This window comes from Saccopteryx bilineata, chromosome 6 (assembly GCF_036850765.1).
Source record: "Saccopteryx bilineata isolate mSacBil1 chromosome 6, mSacBil1_pri_phased_curated, whole genome shotgun sequence".
Classification (NCBI taxonomy): domain Eukaryota; kingdom Metazoa; phylum Chordata; class Mammalia; order Chiroptera; family Emballonuridae; genus Saccopteryx; species Saccopteryx bilineata.
Window position 1 is genome coordinate 147,412,899 of NC_089495.1, and position 15,413 is coordinate 147,428,311.

At 42.9% G+C, this 15,413-nt stretch overlaps 1 protein-coding gene and 1 pseudogene across 3 annotated transcripts in view; both read right to left on the reverse strand.

Annotated features, from left to right (window-relative positions):
• Positions 1-15,413, reverse strand: part of LDAH (lipid droplet associated hydrolase) — a 110,785-nt gene that overhangs the window by 45,560 nt on the left and 49,812 nt on the right. The gene's annotated exons all lie outside the window — the stretch shown is intronic.
• LOC136309653 (U1 spliceosomal RNA) lies at positions 12,396-12,543 on the reverse strand (annotated as a pseudogene).

Here is a 15,413-nt window from a genome sequence, read left to right on the forward strand (position 1 = left end):
TAGGATCATGTGATTTTTATCCTTCATTTTGTTTATATGATGTATCACGTTAATCAATTTGCAAATATTAAACCAACCTTGTTGCTTCAACTATTGATTTCTGTAAAAAAATTATGCCACTTCAATATGCTTTGCTTAAGACAGATGACAGTCATGAAACTGACCATTTTTACCACCTTCCATTCAGGTGAATGATACTCAGACCTGGTGCAGAGATTTTTCTACACTTTAATTACCTGAAGGCAAAAAAAAAAAAAAAAAAAAGACGTCATTTCATGCATTTAATCTGCTTGTCAGGGTTGCTAATTACATGAACTACTTGCATATTTGCAGAACCATTTATATAACTTACAATTACACTTAATGGAAACATAGCTTAAAAATTTTCTTACAAAGTATTCTCTTGCAGCTTTTGTCATTTGTAGACTTCACATTTATTTTATTTTTAATTAAATCGCTCCTCTCCTCAACTTAGAATCTCTTGGAATCCACTGAGTCTTTGAGAGTCAGCCTCACTGAGACTCAGGTAAGGAAACAATGACGGCACAGGATGTACTTAAACTGCTCTGCAGTGCGACAGTCTCTTACAGAGCACCTGTCACTCCCAAATGAAGTGTTCTCCAGATGGCCTCAGGATGCAGCAACTGTTGACAAAGGCAAACCCATCCTCCTGCCTGCAGCTACAAAATTCTCACAGGACTGCTAGAGCCTTGGTCAATATCCGCTTTCTCTTGGTTTCCAAAGGCAAAGCAACACAGAATCTGAAAGAATGACTGCTGACTAAAAATCTGCTATGGGGCAATTTCCTAAACCCAGAGCTGGAGGACTCCACGTGGTCAGGGAGCGAACTCCCCCACTGTTTGAAAGGGGGTTGGGACTTATCTAAGTTAGCCACTGCAGTCTTTAAAAGCTTCAGCCAAGAATGATGAGAGGGAGGAGTCAGTCACTGGGTCCATGGTTGTTCTTCGGTTTGTTCAGTCATTAAAGGTGCACTGGTGCCTAGCATACCCCAGATGCTGCACTGAGTGCAGGTGACAAAATGGTGAACAAGACAGAGTCTCTGCTGTTAGGGAACTTAAAGTCTAATGGGAGAGATATTTATAATGATGCACAACAGGCACCATGCTATGGGAAACAAAGAACAACAGAAACATAGAAATGGGCATTAGAAACTTTCTCATCCTGGCCTAGGTGCCTTTGAAAAGGATCTTGGAAAAACAAATTGTTTGACATTCACTGAGAATCTACACAAGCTACATGCTGATGACAGAGCTCAGGGTTATTTGGGGAAACCCATTTAACTTTGCTGGAAGACACTGTGAAACATGGCATTTCAGCTCCATACACTAAAAGACCACTTCACCTGTATTAAGATGAAGTGAAGGTATCCACTATACATTCTTATATTTTTTAAACCATAGTCAGTTTTATTCTCCTTAAATCACAAAATAGAGTATTTGTACAAACATTAACAGAGACTTGGCAAGAGGTCCCGGCTGTGGGGTGGGGAGAGGATGGTGGCAAACCAGCATTTCTGAGGGGTCTCTTTAAGATGCTAACACCAAGGATAAAAGACTTGGAGCACGGTTGGTGCTGAGCTGGCAGGATCATACCCCAGGTCTGGGGGAGGGACCCTGACCCCTCAGGAGAGCACTGGGCCCAGGCCACGGCTCCCTGGCCACACTGGGCACAGCTGCTGCATACTGTCACCTCCTCGGGGTCCATCACACAATTCCAGACTAAGGAAAAGTGACACCAAGGAAAGGCTCATTGCCAGAGGCACACTCTGGGTGTGTGCCAAAGTGCCACACAACCAGGGATTTCTGCCACAGAAGCTGTCCCACTAAACACACTTCACCTCCCAGAAGTCAAAAGGAATGGCTTCCTCGTTCCATTTTATTGGCAAAAAGCAAATCCAACAGTCAGGGCAGTGAGGACCCATGAAACAATTCCCTGGGAGTTCAAGCAGGTAACTCATGGTAAAAGATAAGTTCCAAATAAGTGGGGGAAGTGCATGAACCCAATACCAGCTTTGATAATGAAGCAGGTAAGGGTCTTTCCTTTCAGTTCAGGACAAAATAAAGGCATATCAAAGATGTGTCTTAACAAATCTTCTCCCTCCGAGCTCTCTGACAAAGGTTCCTCCCCACACTGAGGCCCAGACACCGGTTTCCTGAGGACAGCCACCCTCCTGATGGCACCATGACATCTCAGGCTCAGCAAAAACAAGTTAGTTCCAGAGTCCTCCAGCTGTCTCACCGAGCTTCGGCCTCAGCTTCCTTAGAGCCCGGGGAGACAAGGACCTCTGAGAAGACAGGCCTTCATTTGACAGGACTGGACTGCATTCCCAATGGCCTGCCAACTTCTCTGCCAACTTTAAGAATACTTGGCATACAAATATCACAGGCCACTAATTTATCAGATTAAAAATACTCCACAGCATCTGAAAACGCTATGTGATGGAAATCATGTACTGTTAGCAGTTCAAAGCTTAGTTGAAAACTAAAAAGTTTGTTCACCTCAAAAGGGGTAAAGGATCATGATGTATTCATTCAACTTACTCTCAAATGGTTCAGAAATATCTCTCTCTCTCTCTCTCTCTCTCTCTCTCTCTCTCTCTCACACACACACACACACACACACACACACACACACACACACACGTTGATATCCATGGGGAATTGGTTCCAGGACCCCCCACAGTCATAAAAATCCAAAAGGTGCTCAAGTTTCTTATACAAAGTAGCATTTTTGGATATAACCTGTGTACATCCTCCCTTGCACTTTAAATCATTTCTAGATTATTTATCCCTAACACAATGTAAATAGTTGTTATACTGTATTGTTTAGGGCTCAACTCCCTGAAAACTTTCTTTCTGAATATTTTCGATCTGCTCTTGGTTGAATCTATGGATGCAGAACCCGCAGATGAGGGCCAACTGCATATATATTTACTCTCCCTACCCTGCCTGCCTCGTGGTGTGTGTGTGTGTGTGTGTGTGTGTGTGTGTGTGAAAGAGAGAGACAGGTGGGAGCAGGGGAGAGGCAGAACAAATGAGGTTAAATATTAACAACAGTAAACCTGGGTTAAGTGTATACGGTATTCTATGTACTATTCTTGTTTGAAATTATTTTCAAATAAAATGTTAAAAAATTCAGTCCCTTCCACTACTGCCCTCCACGCCCAGCCACGGCATGTCCAACCACTTTACCTTCCTCCTGCTCTCTGTCAGGGTGGTACTGCCGTGGAACGTACTGATTTATGCATGTTTTTATGTCTACTGCCAGCTCCCTTTAGCAGACTAAACTCTGAGAGGGCAGAGCTTTTATGTGCCTTTGAGTCTGTTACAGGTGCTCAGTGACCGTGCATGGCACAGGGCAGACGGAATGCAAGTTTGGCTTAGGGGCAAGGAGACCCCAGCATGCCTGCCTCATCCGGTCCCCCAAGCAACTCCTCTCCCCAAGCCCAGCTCAGAGAGAGGCTTCTTCCGTATAAAAGCAGGTGAGGTTTTCTGACCTGGGACAGCAGGAATGGGGACGGGCCGGGGTGACCTGGGACAGCAGGAATGGGGACGGGCCGGGGTGACCTGGGACAGCGGGCACAGGGATGGGCCGGGGTGACCTGGGACAGGGGCACGGGGATGGGCTGGGGTGATGTGGGACAGTGGGCACAGGGATGGGCCGGGGTGACCTGGGACAGGGGCACGGGGATGAGCCGGGGTGACCTGGGACAGTGGGCACCGGGCTGGGCCGGGGTGACCTGGGACAGGGGCACGGGGATGGGCCGGGGTGACCTGGGACAGTGGGCACCGGGCTGGGTCGGGGTGACCTGGGACAGTGGGCACCGGGATGGGCCGGGGTGACCTGGGACAGGGGCATGGGGATTGGCCGGGGTGACCTGGGACAGTGGGCACCGGGCTGGGCCGGGGTGACCTGGGACAGTGGGCAAAGGGGTGGTCTGAGGTGACCTGGGACAGTGGGCACCAGGCTGGGCTGGGGTGACTTGGGACAGCGGGCATGGAGATGGGCCGGGAAGGGCCATCATGCACAGGGACTAAGTGAAAGCCCCACACTAGCACTGGCATCCACATGCAAGGCCCACCTCTGCGCTGCTTTGTTCTGATGATGCTGCCCTTAGGCGAGACAGCTGAAGATTTTTTTTTTTTTTGAGAAATTGAAGAGCTCTAGAGAAAAAACACACAGATAATGACATTGGGGAACATAGCCCAAAATGTCAGGATACTTGTCCAATCACCCTGCAGTGATGCTGAGCAGGTTATTGCCACCCCAGACCTCCTAGGATTTCAGAGCTTCTTTCTTAGATACAAATAGATAGCAAAAGAATGTCAGACATTTGAGGAAAGCTTCACTTATAGTTGTCAGATCAACATAAACAAAGCATGAGAAAGGAGAATAAAATGAATAGAGACAATGCAAGTATCTCCAAAACTCCAAAACTCCAAAAATCTGCTGTCCACAGACAGTGGGCCTGAGTCATGAAAAACTAGAAAGGTCACAATAAGGAAACAAAAAATAAAAAATAATCTCCGAAGTCATTTGCATGAAGGCTGAAATCCAAAGTTCAATGAGATGAATTTCTAGACACAGCTGGGAAAATATCCCACATTTACCATTGTGTATGACTGAAAACAACAACAGAGATGCACAATGGGAACTAAAATAAATCAGGAAAATAATTTCTGGAGATTTAAGATATGAATGATATGAAAACAAGGAAAAAAATACAAGAGACATTTCCAGTATGTTAGAACTCCAGTTTCCAACTTAAAAAGGATGAAGAGTCCAAAAATATCATTATAAAATATAATGGGGGTAAAGATTATAAAACTGCCCAGAGGGGAAAAAAGAGGTCAGAGAAAGACTAACAGGCTTCAGGTGGCACCCTCCTCAGGGCAGAGCCGAAGAGCTGGACCTCAGAGCGCAGAAGGAGTGGGGACGGCAGACCGGCTTACTACATGGCGGCCTTCCGGTGAAGATCAGTAAGAAAAGCTGGACCAAGTATTTTTGTCAGGTGCTCTGAAAGCATCGAGGGCAGAGGTGATTTGCAGGGCCAATCCTGGAGAACAAGGAAACTCTAAGAGGTGTGCTGACCTAGCTCTTCTGCATTGTTTACCAATTTGTGAGCGGCCGCTGAACAGAGTTCCTAGAAATTTTTCTTTGGCTCAAATGTCAAAATGTGGGTGTTTGGTGCCCATTAAAAAGGGAGCACCCTAGGCTCTCAGTGGGAACTACCAAAGGGCTACCACCTAGAAGGAGGGATGAACTGGAAACAGACCAGACCTCACAGAGTGGTGAAGTTAGCCCAGTTCCCCACGGCCCTGACGGCAGTGGTCCTGCCGTAACTGTTAGTGAAAAGCAAAGGAAAATGCTCCTTGGAGAAAACAGGAGCTTCACATTGTCTTAACAATTTCTCATACACAATAATAGGTATTCAAAAAACAAACAAACCAAACCAAACACCAAACTTTGCCAAGCCATGATGGTTAACTTTCTGTGTCAATTTGACGGGTCCTGGGGTGGTCAGATATTTGGTCAAACATTTTTCTGAGTGTGTCTTGAGGGTGTTCTGGATGAGACCAGCATTTGAATCATGAGAACGAGTATGGCAGGTCGCCCTCCCGGATGCTAGTGGGCCTTATACAATCAGTTGAAGGCTGGAACAAAACAGAAAGGCCCCCTGCGAGAGAATTCCCTCTGCTGACTGCCTTTGATCCGGAACACTGGTTTTCCCTGCCTTTGGACTCAAACTGAAACATCAGCTCTTCCTGGGTCTTGAGCTTGCCTCCTTTCGAGCTAGAACTTACACTGTGAGCTCTCCTGGGTCTCCAGGTTACTGACTATACAGGTCTTGGCATTTGTCAGCTTCCATAACTTTCTTAGACACTTCTATTTAATTCCTTTTTGTACATATACACGCACTCTGCTGGTTCTGTTTCTCTGAAGAACCCTGAACAATACAAAATCTTATCGAGGGACAGAGCTATAGGACCAAAAACAAGAAGGAAAAAGTGGAAAAGAAAGGCAACTACATGAGACTTAGACACTGAAATTATCAGAGGCAATCTTTATTTATTTTTATTTCAGATATGTCATCTCTGAATTTTTAATATTTTAAGAATAAAAGTAATTCTACTTAAAAAATTACTGACAGTACAAAGAAAAATAAAGTCAGACAGAAACTTTAAAATACAATCAAATTAAGTGACTAGGTATAGCATTTCAGGAACTGGTAACTATAGAAATAATAAAATGAATATTCTATAAGCAAAACATGGGTAACTGAGATTGAGAGTGCAACAGGGTCTGAAAGCAGTTCATGCACAGTTAAAGCGAGGATGAGCAAGCTAGAAGACAGGTCAGAAGAACATATCTGGATCAAAGCAGGGAGAGAAAAAAGAGTTACTGTGTATAAATTACACCCCAATTCAAAAAGAGAACACCTCAAAAATCTAATAGGGAGACTCAAATATATATATGCAATGCCTATAATACAAGGTGGAATATATAAGAATTATGAGAAGAAGGGTTACAAAGGAAAGATGATAAGAATTGGGAAAGAGTTCACATAAAATTCTGTATTTGAGATGACTGAGTTTAAAAGATGCCAGCAGAGTCATGTTAGGCGGTGGTAGAAAAAAGCAGAAAAAAAGTGGACAGCAGGAAAGAGCACAGTGAGGAGGCAGCACCAGGCGTGTCTGGGGCAAGAACAGGGACTGTGACTAAAGAGACAAGTGCAGGCTGTCTCCCTCAGAGGACCTTAAGGAGAATTCCCCTGGTACCCAGGTCATCGGAATCTCTCAGTTTTTATGAAATCAACATTTATATGATTTTACAAAAGCCCTCAGAGCCTTTCTCCTTAGAAATAGGGCACAAGAAGCTCCTAGAATATTTCTGAGGGTGGTAGGTTATGAAAGAGGAAAAGGTGGAATCTCTTAACACTCAATCTGGCTCACTGTGGAAGCCCCCATAACTCTACTGGTGAGGTGATAAATTAAGATTGCTGAGATGGAGCTTCTGAACTTGTCCACAGACTTCAGCGATGTGCACTCCCTCTGGTACCTGTAGGGCTGATGCTGGGAAATGATTTACTGTCTGGCTCCCTAGTGACGGGCTGCGAGAAATGATGCTGGCTTCAGTCTTCACCTATTCATCCACATACCTCTGTATTACCCGATAATCTGGCTTTTCCACGCCAAATACAATCAGTCTCAACTGGCCTGGAATGCAAGATCTCAGAGCAGCCGCATTTTATTCTTGTGAGGCGTCTCCCACTTGGTGCCTGCTGGGCCTTTCCCACTTCAGGGAACTTTCTGTGGCCTATGTTGCATATTGCTCACAGGTTTTCCACCCGAGCAAGAAGGGAGGGTAAACAGTCTCATGCACACTGCGTAATTGCGTTAGATGTTTCCTTCCTTAAAGATCACATTCACAGTTCTCATCTCTACAAACTGAGGCCCAAAGGGGATCTTCTCACTGGAATAAACAACAGCCACTAAAAAAAAAATATTCCAGAATTCTGATCATCTGTTTCCACTCTCTACTGCATTTTCTCCTCTCTGATACATTCTGCCTATTGATATTCTGTCACTTTGCTCTTCTGTGAACACCCAGTTACTAGCATAAGAAGGTCTAAATGCAGTTGGGTACAAGGTACGTTTTTCAGACCGGTAGCCATCCAACTGCAAGGGTATTAAAATAGACAACTGCTCTGCCTTAGCATGGGCCCCTACACATGCCCCAGGGCCTCTTCAAGTCCTCACCACCATGAACCCCATAGTCTGATGAGAGGTGAATGTGCCTGTACTTTTTGAATAGATCTGCTTTAGTCTAGCAGTAGGATGAACAATGCAGCTAAGCCCAACCTCCGATTTTGTTGTCACCCTCAAGTAACAATCACATGGCAGGCCATCAACAGGCATGTCTATCAACAACTCACATTATCTTGGGTGGGGGCAGGGTTAATAAAAATCACAAATTGAGTAGAACAGGAAAAATAGGGAGGATAGGGTAAGAGGTTGGGACAGCTGCTACGGCCGAAAACGCTGCTGCTGACTTAATGCCACTGCTGGTCTGACGGGTGGGTTTTCCCACAGAGAAGCCCCAACGTTCACACGGCCCTTTTATTTCCCTTTGGATCTGTTATCTATGGCTGTGTGACAGATTATCAAAAACCTTCACTCTCCTGAACCAATGTTCTGCTATGAAGTCATACAAATTATTTTTTTTATTAAATAAAGTACGTGATCATTACATGATTATAATAGTAAAGAAATATATGACACTAAAGAAAAATTCTAAAATAAAAAATAAATAGAAAAAATCACCCCAAAACTCACCACCCCAAACACAGCTACAATTTTCATTTGGTAGTTTAATTTTCTAATGTATATATTTTTTGGTATATATTCTCTAAATATCTTAACATCTTTGTTAATATTCTGTAAGTAACTTTCATGTATTAAATGTCTTTTGAAAATATAATTTTAGACCCTGGCCAGTTGGCTCAGTAGATAGAGTGTCAGCCCAGCATCCAGATGTCTTGAGTTTGATCCTGGGTCAGGGCATACATGAGAAGCGACTTCTCCCACTTCGCTCTCTCTTTCCCTCCCATAGTCAGTGGCTGGATTGGTTTGAGTGTTGGCCCCAGGTGCTGAGGATAGCTCGGTTGATCTGAGCATCAGCCCTGGGTGCTGAGGATAGCTCTGTTGATTCGAGTGTTGACCCAGACAGGGGTTGCTGGGTGGATCCCAGTCGCGGCACATGAGGGAGTCTGTCTCATTGTCTCCCCTCCCCTCACTTAAAAAAAAGAATATATATATATATATATATGTATATGTGTGTGTGTGTGTGTGTGTGTGTGTGTGTGTGTGTGTATATATATATATACATACTTTTAATAGTTCACATTCCATTCTCTAACTTTTCTTTTAGAGTCAGAGATTAGGATATTTTTAAATTTTTGTTAGAACAAATAATATTTTTGTTCCTGAGTGTTTTCTATCTTTGAGATTTACTTAATATAGATTCCAAAGAAAAAAAATTGTAGGCTTAAAGGCTATGAACATTTTTTTATAGGAATAACTTTTTTTTTTTTTTGTATTTTTGTATTTTTGTATTTTTTCTGAAGCTGGAAACAGGGAGAGATAGTCAGATAGACTCCCGCATGCGCCCGACCGGGATCCACCCAGCACGCCCACCAAGGGCGATGCTCTGCCCCTCCGGGGCGTCGCTCTGCTGCGACCAGAGCCACTCTAGCGCCTGGGGCAGAGGCCAAGGAGCCATCCCCAGTGCCCGGGCCATCTTTGCTCAAATGGAGCCTCCACTGCGGGAGGGGAAGAGAGAGACAGAGAGGAAGGAGGGAGGGGGGTGGAGAAGCAAATGGGCGCTTCTCCTATGTGCCCTGGCCGGGAATCGAACCCGGGTCCCCCGCATGCCAGGCGGACGCTCTACCGCTGAGCCAACCGGCCAGGGCCAGGAATAACTTTTTGTGATAACACATGATCATTGTAAAAAAAAATAGAAACAATGTATAGTCTCCACCTCCAATATACCCTTACCCCTGACCCCAATGGTCGCCATCACAGGCCACTTGGTGTTTACCCGTGCAGACCTTCTACAGCAGTATACACATACAACACTGAATTTTTAAAAAAAATACTGCAACAGTAGCAGCTCAAGTTGATAACTGTTGAGGGACATCATTAAACAAAAGTTAAGTACTACTGTACTTATTAAACAGACATTTAGTGTTACCATATTCTAATTTATTAAGTACTATGTCACACACTGTGCTACCTACGTATTTTTTGATAGGTTTTATTAGCTAGCTCTTCAGTGAATTATCTGTTCATATTCTTTGCACTTGTATCAAAGAAGTTGTTATAATAAGTTAATGTTTTAGCCTAGTGGCTCAGAACATGGACTTTGAGTCAAACACACATGGGTTCAAATCTTAGCACAGCACTTAACTAGCTGTTCAACCTTGAGCAAGTTACTTTTGTCCTCTCAAAGTCACAGTTTCCTAATGTATAACATGAGAATGTAATAGCCCCCTCAGAGTTGCTGAAAAGATGAAATAAAATCCATAAATTGTAATTATAGTAATATAATAAGTAATAATCATAGTAAAAATCAGCTAGTAATTTAATCTTCAATTACTTTAAATATCTACAAGAGAATTAGATATCTTATATAAATTTTTACATCTTAACTAACAATGTAAAAGCAACTTAAATTTTCATAAAACTTTTAAATAATCTATTAAAAATGTATCTTTTTCCTTTCTATCCATATTAGTTTGGATAGCTGTATCTATGCTTCACCAAGATGGGTGGCAACTGAATATATCTTTAACGTGCTCACACACCTCTCTGGGCTATGCCTAAATCCCCATCCTTAGAACAGGCTGGGCACCAGTGATTTGCTAAAGGCCCACATACAACAGACTGGCAACTTCCCTCACAAGCATCTTCTCAAAATTTGTTACAGTGCCAGATACACAACCACTCCAGTGCCTAAAGACACATTAATGAAGACACCAGAGTCTGCTGGAATGCAGAAGGTCACCACAAAACCTAGGACTGAGAACTTACTCACCAAGTCAGGGCTTAAGTCAGCTTCTACTGACAGACCTCTGCTACCTGGCCGCTCACATCTTAGAACTTAACACTTCAAAGCAATGAAAATAAAATATTGGATCCCATCCAGGTTTAACCATGATCACTCAAAGAACTGAGAAAAGACATCTTGGTAGCTCTGTTTCCCTGAACAAGTGGGAATGCAGCAGTTTTATTCAAGGGGTCACTGTACTTGGGGGATAAGGTCATGGGTGGAAAGATCTAGAATACATGGAGTTCAAAAAAAAAAATCTTTCCTTTAGAGAACCTGATTGGCATTCTCCTCCTCCCGAGAGGTGATGTAAGACGGAACTGACACGCTATGGAAGAACCAGGGACATTTAATTGTCCCTTGATTTCAATACATACAGTCCCTGTTCCAAGACTGGAAAGCTTAGGCAGGTGGTGTTCAAGTTTGAGCACCACCAGAATCACGGGCAGCATGAATTACAAGTAACTGGTGTTCCCAGTGCTAAAGGTGTGGCTGCAATAGGTCTGAGAGGGGCCTGTTAATTTGCATTTCTAACAAGTTCCCAACTGATGCTGATGCTGCTTTGAGAAGCACTGGCTCAGAGAGCTGCGTGAGTGCCTAGGATCAGCTATGACAGTCTACTCACACCCACTCCCAGGCCAGGTCAGGAAGAGGTGCTGACAGAATGTATTCAGGCAGTCAGGGTAAGGTTTTCTGTGGCTAGCAGCCATTCCCTTCATTTGCCCCACCTGTCCCTTTAAACACATCTCACGGCATCCCGGGATACTGGATCTTTAAGAGGTGGAGGGGAATTTTCCGCATCTGAAGTATCATGGATACACAAATACTAAAATGGTTCAATATTTAAATCTAAAAAGTGTTCAGAAATTCTCAGATGAAATGCATTAGATAAAGTACTAAGTATTAACATGCATGAAGAATGTTCTATTATAAACCCCTGTTTTCACTTTCTTGCAGCTTTCCAAAAAATTAGCCCTTTGTGGTGAAATTTTCCATGCTTGGTTTCAACCCAAAGGTGATTTTTTTTTGCAAACTTTGAGAAAAATATATTAAATTGTTTTCTGAGTTATGAAAAGATGAAAAAAGCCCACACAATTTTTCCACTTTGAAAGCAATTTCAGGATTTTAAAAAACATGCAGATAACTAAAAATGGCTGAAGTTGAAAAGTTGAAACTTTCCATGTGTCTAGTTTTCAGCAAGGAAGTCTCCTGGGTCATTCTGAAAAGATAATGTGTGTGCACGCTCATAAACATAACTGTATATTTAAATAAGTTCGTGAGTGATTAAATAGCATTTTATCATACTCAGTACAAACTTCCCTCAGAGTAGAGAATTTACTGTTTTCTGAAACTGAATCTTTCACAAACCAGTGTGCAGTTAGTTGTTGCCTGCCTGAGTCCTGTGGCATTCACACACCAGGGGTCACTAATGGGTCATGTGGACACAACTGTGGAACCACCACGCACTGTTTTGTAGAGTATTCCTGCTCCCTTCACGCTCTATCTCCCCTTGGCCCCCAACTCAATTCTAGAATTCTGAGCTCAATGTCTGCCTATGGCCCATGCCTCCCCACCCATTCCCTTCATCTCTCTGCTTCGGGTCACTCACGTCCACATTTCTCCCACTTCTCTCTCAAATTCCCCGACAGTACTCCCCTGCTTCCCACTAACACTCCCCTGCCCTAACCCCTGTGTAGTTGAAGAACTCAAATATTAAAGAAACAACAGTAGAAATCTTATGTTTAGGTCGAATAGGTTTTTTTTTTTAAATTTTATTTCTCTAATCACAAAGTCGGCAGATTTTCCCACATTTGGGAAAATTGCGGGGGTCAGCACATCCCAAGTGCAATGGATAAGTCAACCCCCGGGGGAACCACCTCAGTGAGTATAGTATCTCCCCTGCCGGGTAAGTATATGGGTCGAATAGGTTTTGATGGCTTGTCAAGGTAATTTATTCTAGCCATCTATAAACTGCTACTCCACCTAATAGTAGATGATGGGAAGGTTAGGAAACGGAATACAGAGTCCTAGTTCTGCCACTGACTAGCTTCTGATATATGGTTTGGACATATAACTCCCTGGAACTGCAATCTTTTTGTAAAATGGGAAACATTAGGTTGTTAAATGACCCTGTTATACGTGAACATGTTTTGTAAATTTCAAATGATGTTGGGTATAATTGTGAGTAATGATAATACATCACTTTTATAAACTGTTTTAGGTTTCTAGACTCAGTGAAGAACTAAGCATAAGGCACAACAACACTATTGCAAGGATGCAGTTAAAGATGAAGAAAAATTCAATTTTCCAAGTTTTCCAGTGTGCTTAAAAAAACAAAAAGAAAATCAGTTCCAACGAGTGTTCCCACTTCTCTGTCATTGTCAACATCTCTCTCCCTGCATGGGCTATTCGCCTGGCATATGTTAAATTCCCTCTCACAGGACAAAAGCATTCTCTCCACCAGCTTCTTCCTTAAATTGTCATTTTGTCTTTTCCCCTTCACTGGCCAATTCCTGGATAACTACCTGTTTATCACCTGCAACCTCCTCCCATTATTTCACTAAAAGTGTTCCCTCTAAGGTCATCATTAGTACAGTAACCTTCTGATTACTGTACTAATACCAGAAGCCTTAAGTTCCTTTTCTCTTTAATCTTTGTTACACTCATTTCTGCAACCTTATTTAAATTACCTCTTACTACATACCCATACCATCCCCCAAGTTATAGTTTAAAACCACAATGATTATTCTTTCTGACTTTGTGGGGTCCAGAATTCATACAGGGCTCAGCTGAACTTCTCCATACGGGCCATTTCCTTGGCAGTATTTAATAGCAGATGGGACAGGCTGGAAGGTCTAAGGTTTCACTCACATCGAGTGCCTCATCAGTTGGACTTCCTACATGGAAGCTAGCTTCCAAAGGAAGAAAAAGAAGCTCCCAGCACCCTTAAGGCCTGGGCTTGGAAGTACCAGAACATCACTGCCACTGAATTCCATTAGTGAAAACTAGTCACATGTCCAGCCCAAGTTCAAAGGGGAAGGAAAAGAGACTTCACCTTCTAGGAGAGGAATGGCAAAGGATCTATGGCCATCTTTGATCTACCACATATCCACAGCTTTCTTGACACTTTCTTTCTCTCCTCTTAGCTTCTGTGGTATATTCTAGTCTGTTTGGTTGGGTTTTTTTTTTTTACCTTGGCCCCACACAAAGATATACATTCTACATTGTAATCTAGGACATAAGCACACACATAAAAAGTGAAATGAAAGTTTCACAATACTTACCTTTATTATAATCCAACACACTCTAATGTTTTCTAGTTATGTTTACTCTATTTTATTGTATATATTTTCAAATGCTATTTTATTGTTTACAAACATATGCTTTCCTTCTATGAAGGGAACTAGACTTTGTAGCCTCTTTGATAGCAGACTTGGTCATGTAAGTGGCTCTGTCCAAAGTAGTGTGAGGAGTGACAAAACCACTTCCAAGCAGAGGTTTCAAATACAGTACATGGCTCACTATTTTCTTTGTATCCTCTGTTATAAGATTGCAATATTCCAGAGAGAAGTGACTCCATCATCTGGATTCTGGTATAAGTGTACACGGACAGAACTACATGGGGGCGGCCTACCCTCAAAAGACTTGGATCACGAGCAATACACAAGCCTCTGGTGCTGAAAGCCACTGACCCTGTGTACCTGTAGGGCAGTCTTTCCTGTCTTGACTGAACCACCGGTTGCAACCCACTGGGTGAGCACAGGATCCACTAAGGGACTATATAGTCAATAGTCTGGAAAATTGTACCTTCTGCGTCTTTCTCTTCTTCATCAAATAAAGTAATTTCCCCAGTATGCTTCTATGGTCCATTTCTTTTCTCTCTATAATGCCCCTTGGCAAATCCCATCTACTATCTTCAGTGTTTCTCATCTGGACTAGTAAACTTGTCTATCATTTGGTTGTTCACTTTTTATTCTACACTCTCTTCCCATTTCATTCTATTTAGAAGAGATTATTTTACCTGATGCAGGGCTATTATCAACACTGGTCCTTCAATGGCTCCTTGCTTTCCAGAACAGAGTCCAAAGCCCCTAGTCCAAACTTTCTTGTCCCTGCACTTCAATTGGCCTCAGTTCTCCCATCACCCACACTCTCTGTGCACACTATGCTGTATTCAATTTAGACCACCTCTGCTCTCTTCATGTGCCCAGTGATATAAACCATTTCCCTCTTTTCTTTCCCCAATGATTTTCCCTGCCTACAATGCACAGCAATCCCCTATCACCAAAACATCAAATTCTCTACTTCCATTCTGACTCATCCTTTTCCTGTTCAGCTATCAGCTCTTTCCTTGGGCTTCTGCTATTCCCAGCTAGGGACCACCTCTCTTTCCACAATACTCAGAGCCGATGGTACTTGCTCATTTGCCTCCCGCTTTTTATCACTTAATGTAGGAACAGGACTCTGACAACAGCTATTTTGACAAATGAATTATCTCTTATTTTCCCCCAACTCCAGATTCACTTGACTGTTGAACACAATTTAGTGATGGTATGTATCTGAGTGTTCTCACAAGCACCTCTAACTCTGAACTGAAGGTTCATCAGAATAGTGAAAGCGCACCAGTCTCAATAATCTTTTGCAGAATATCTGAACTTGTATTTTTCCCTAATGGAGATGAGATGTACTTGTGAATCAATACCTACATGACCTAACATGCTATTCTAACTCTTTCAGTAAAGTTTTTCAAGCTTCTGAGCTGCACCTGTGGTGTGCTTTGAGTC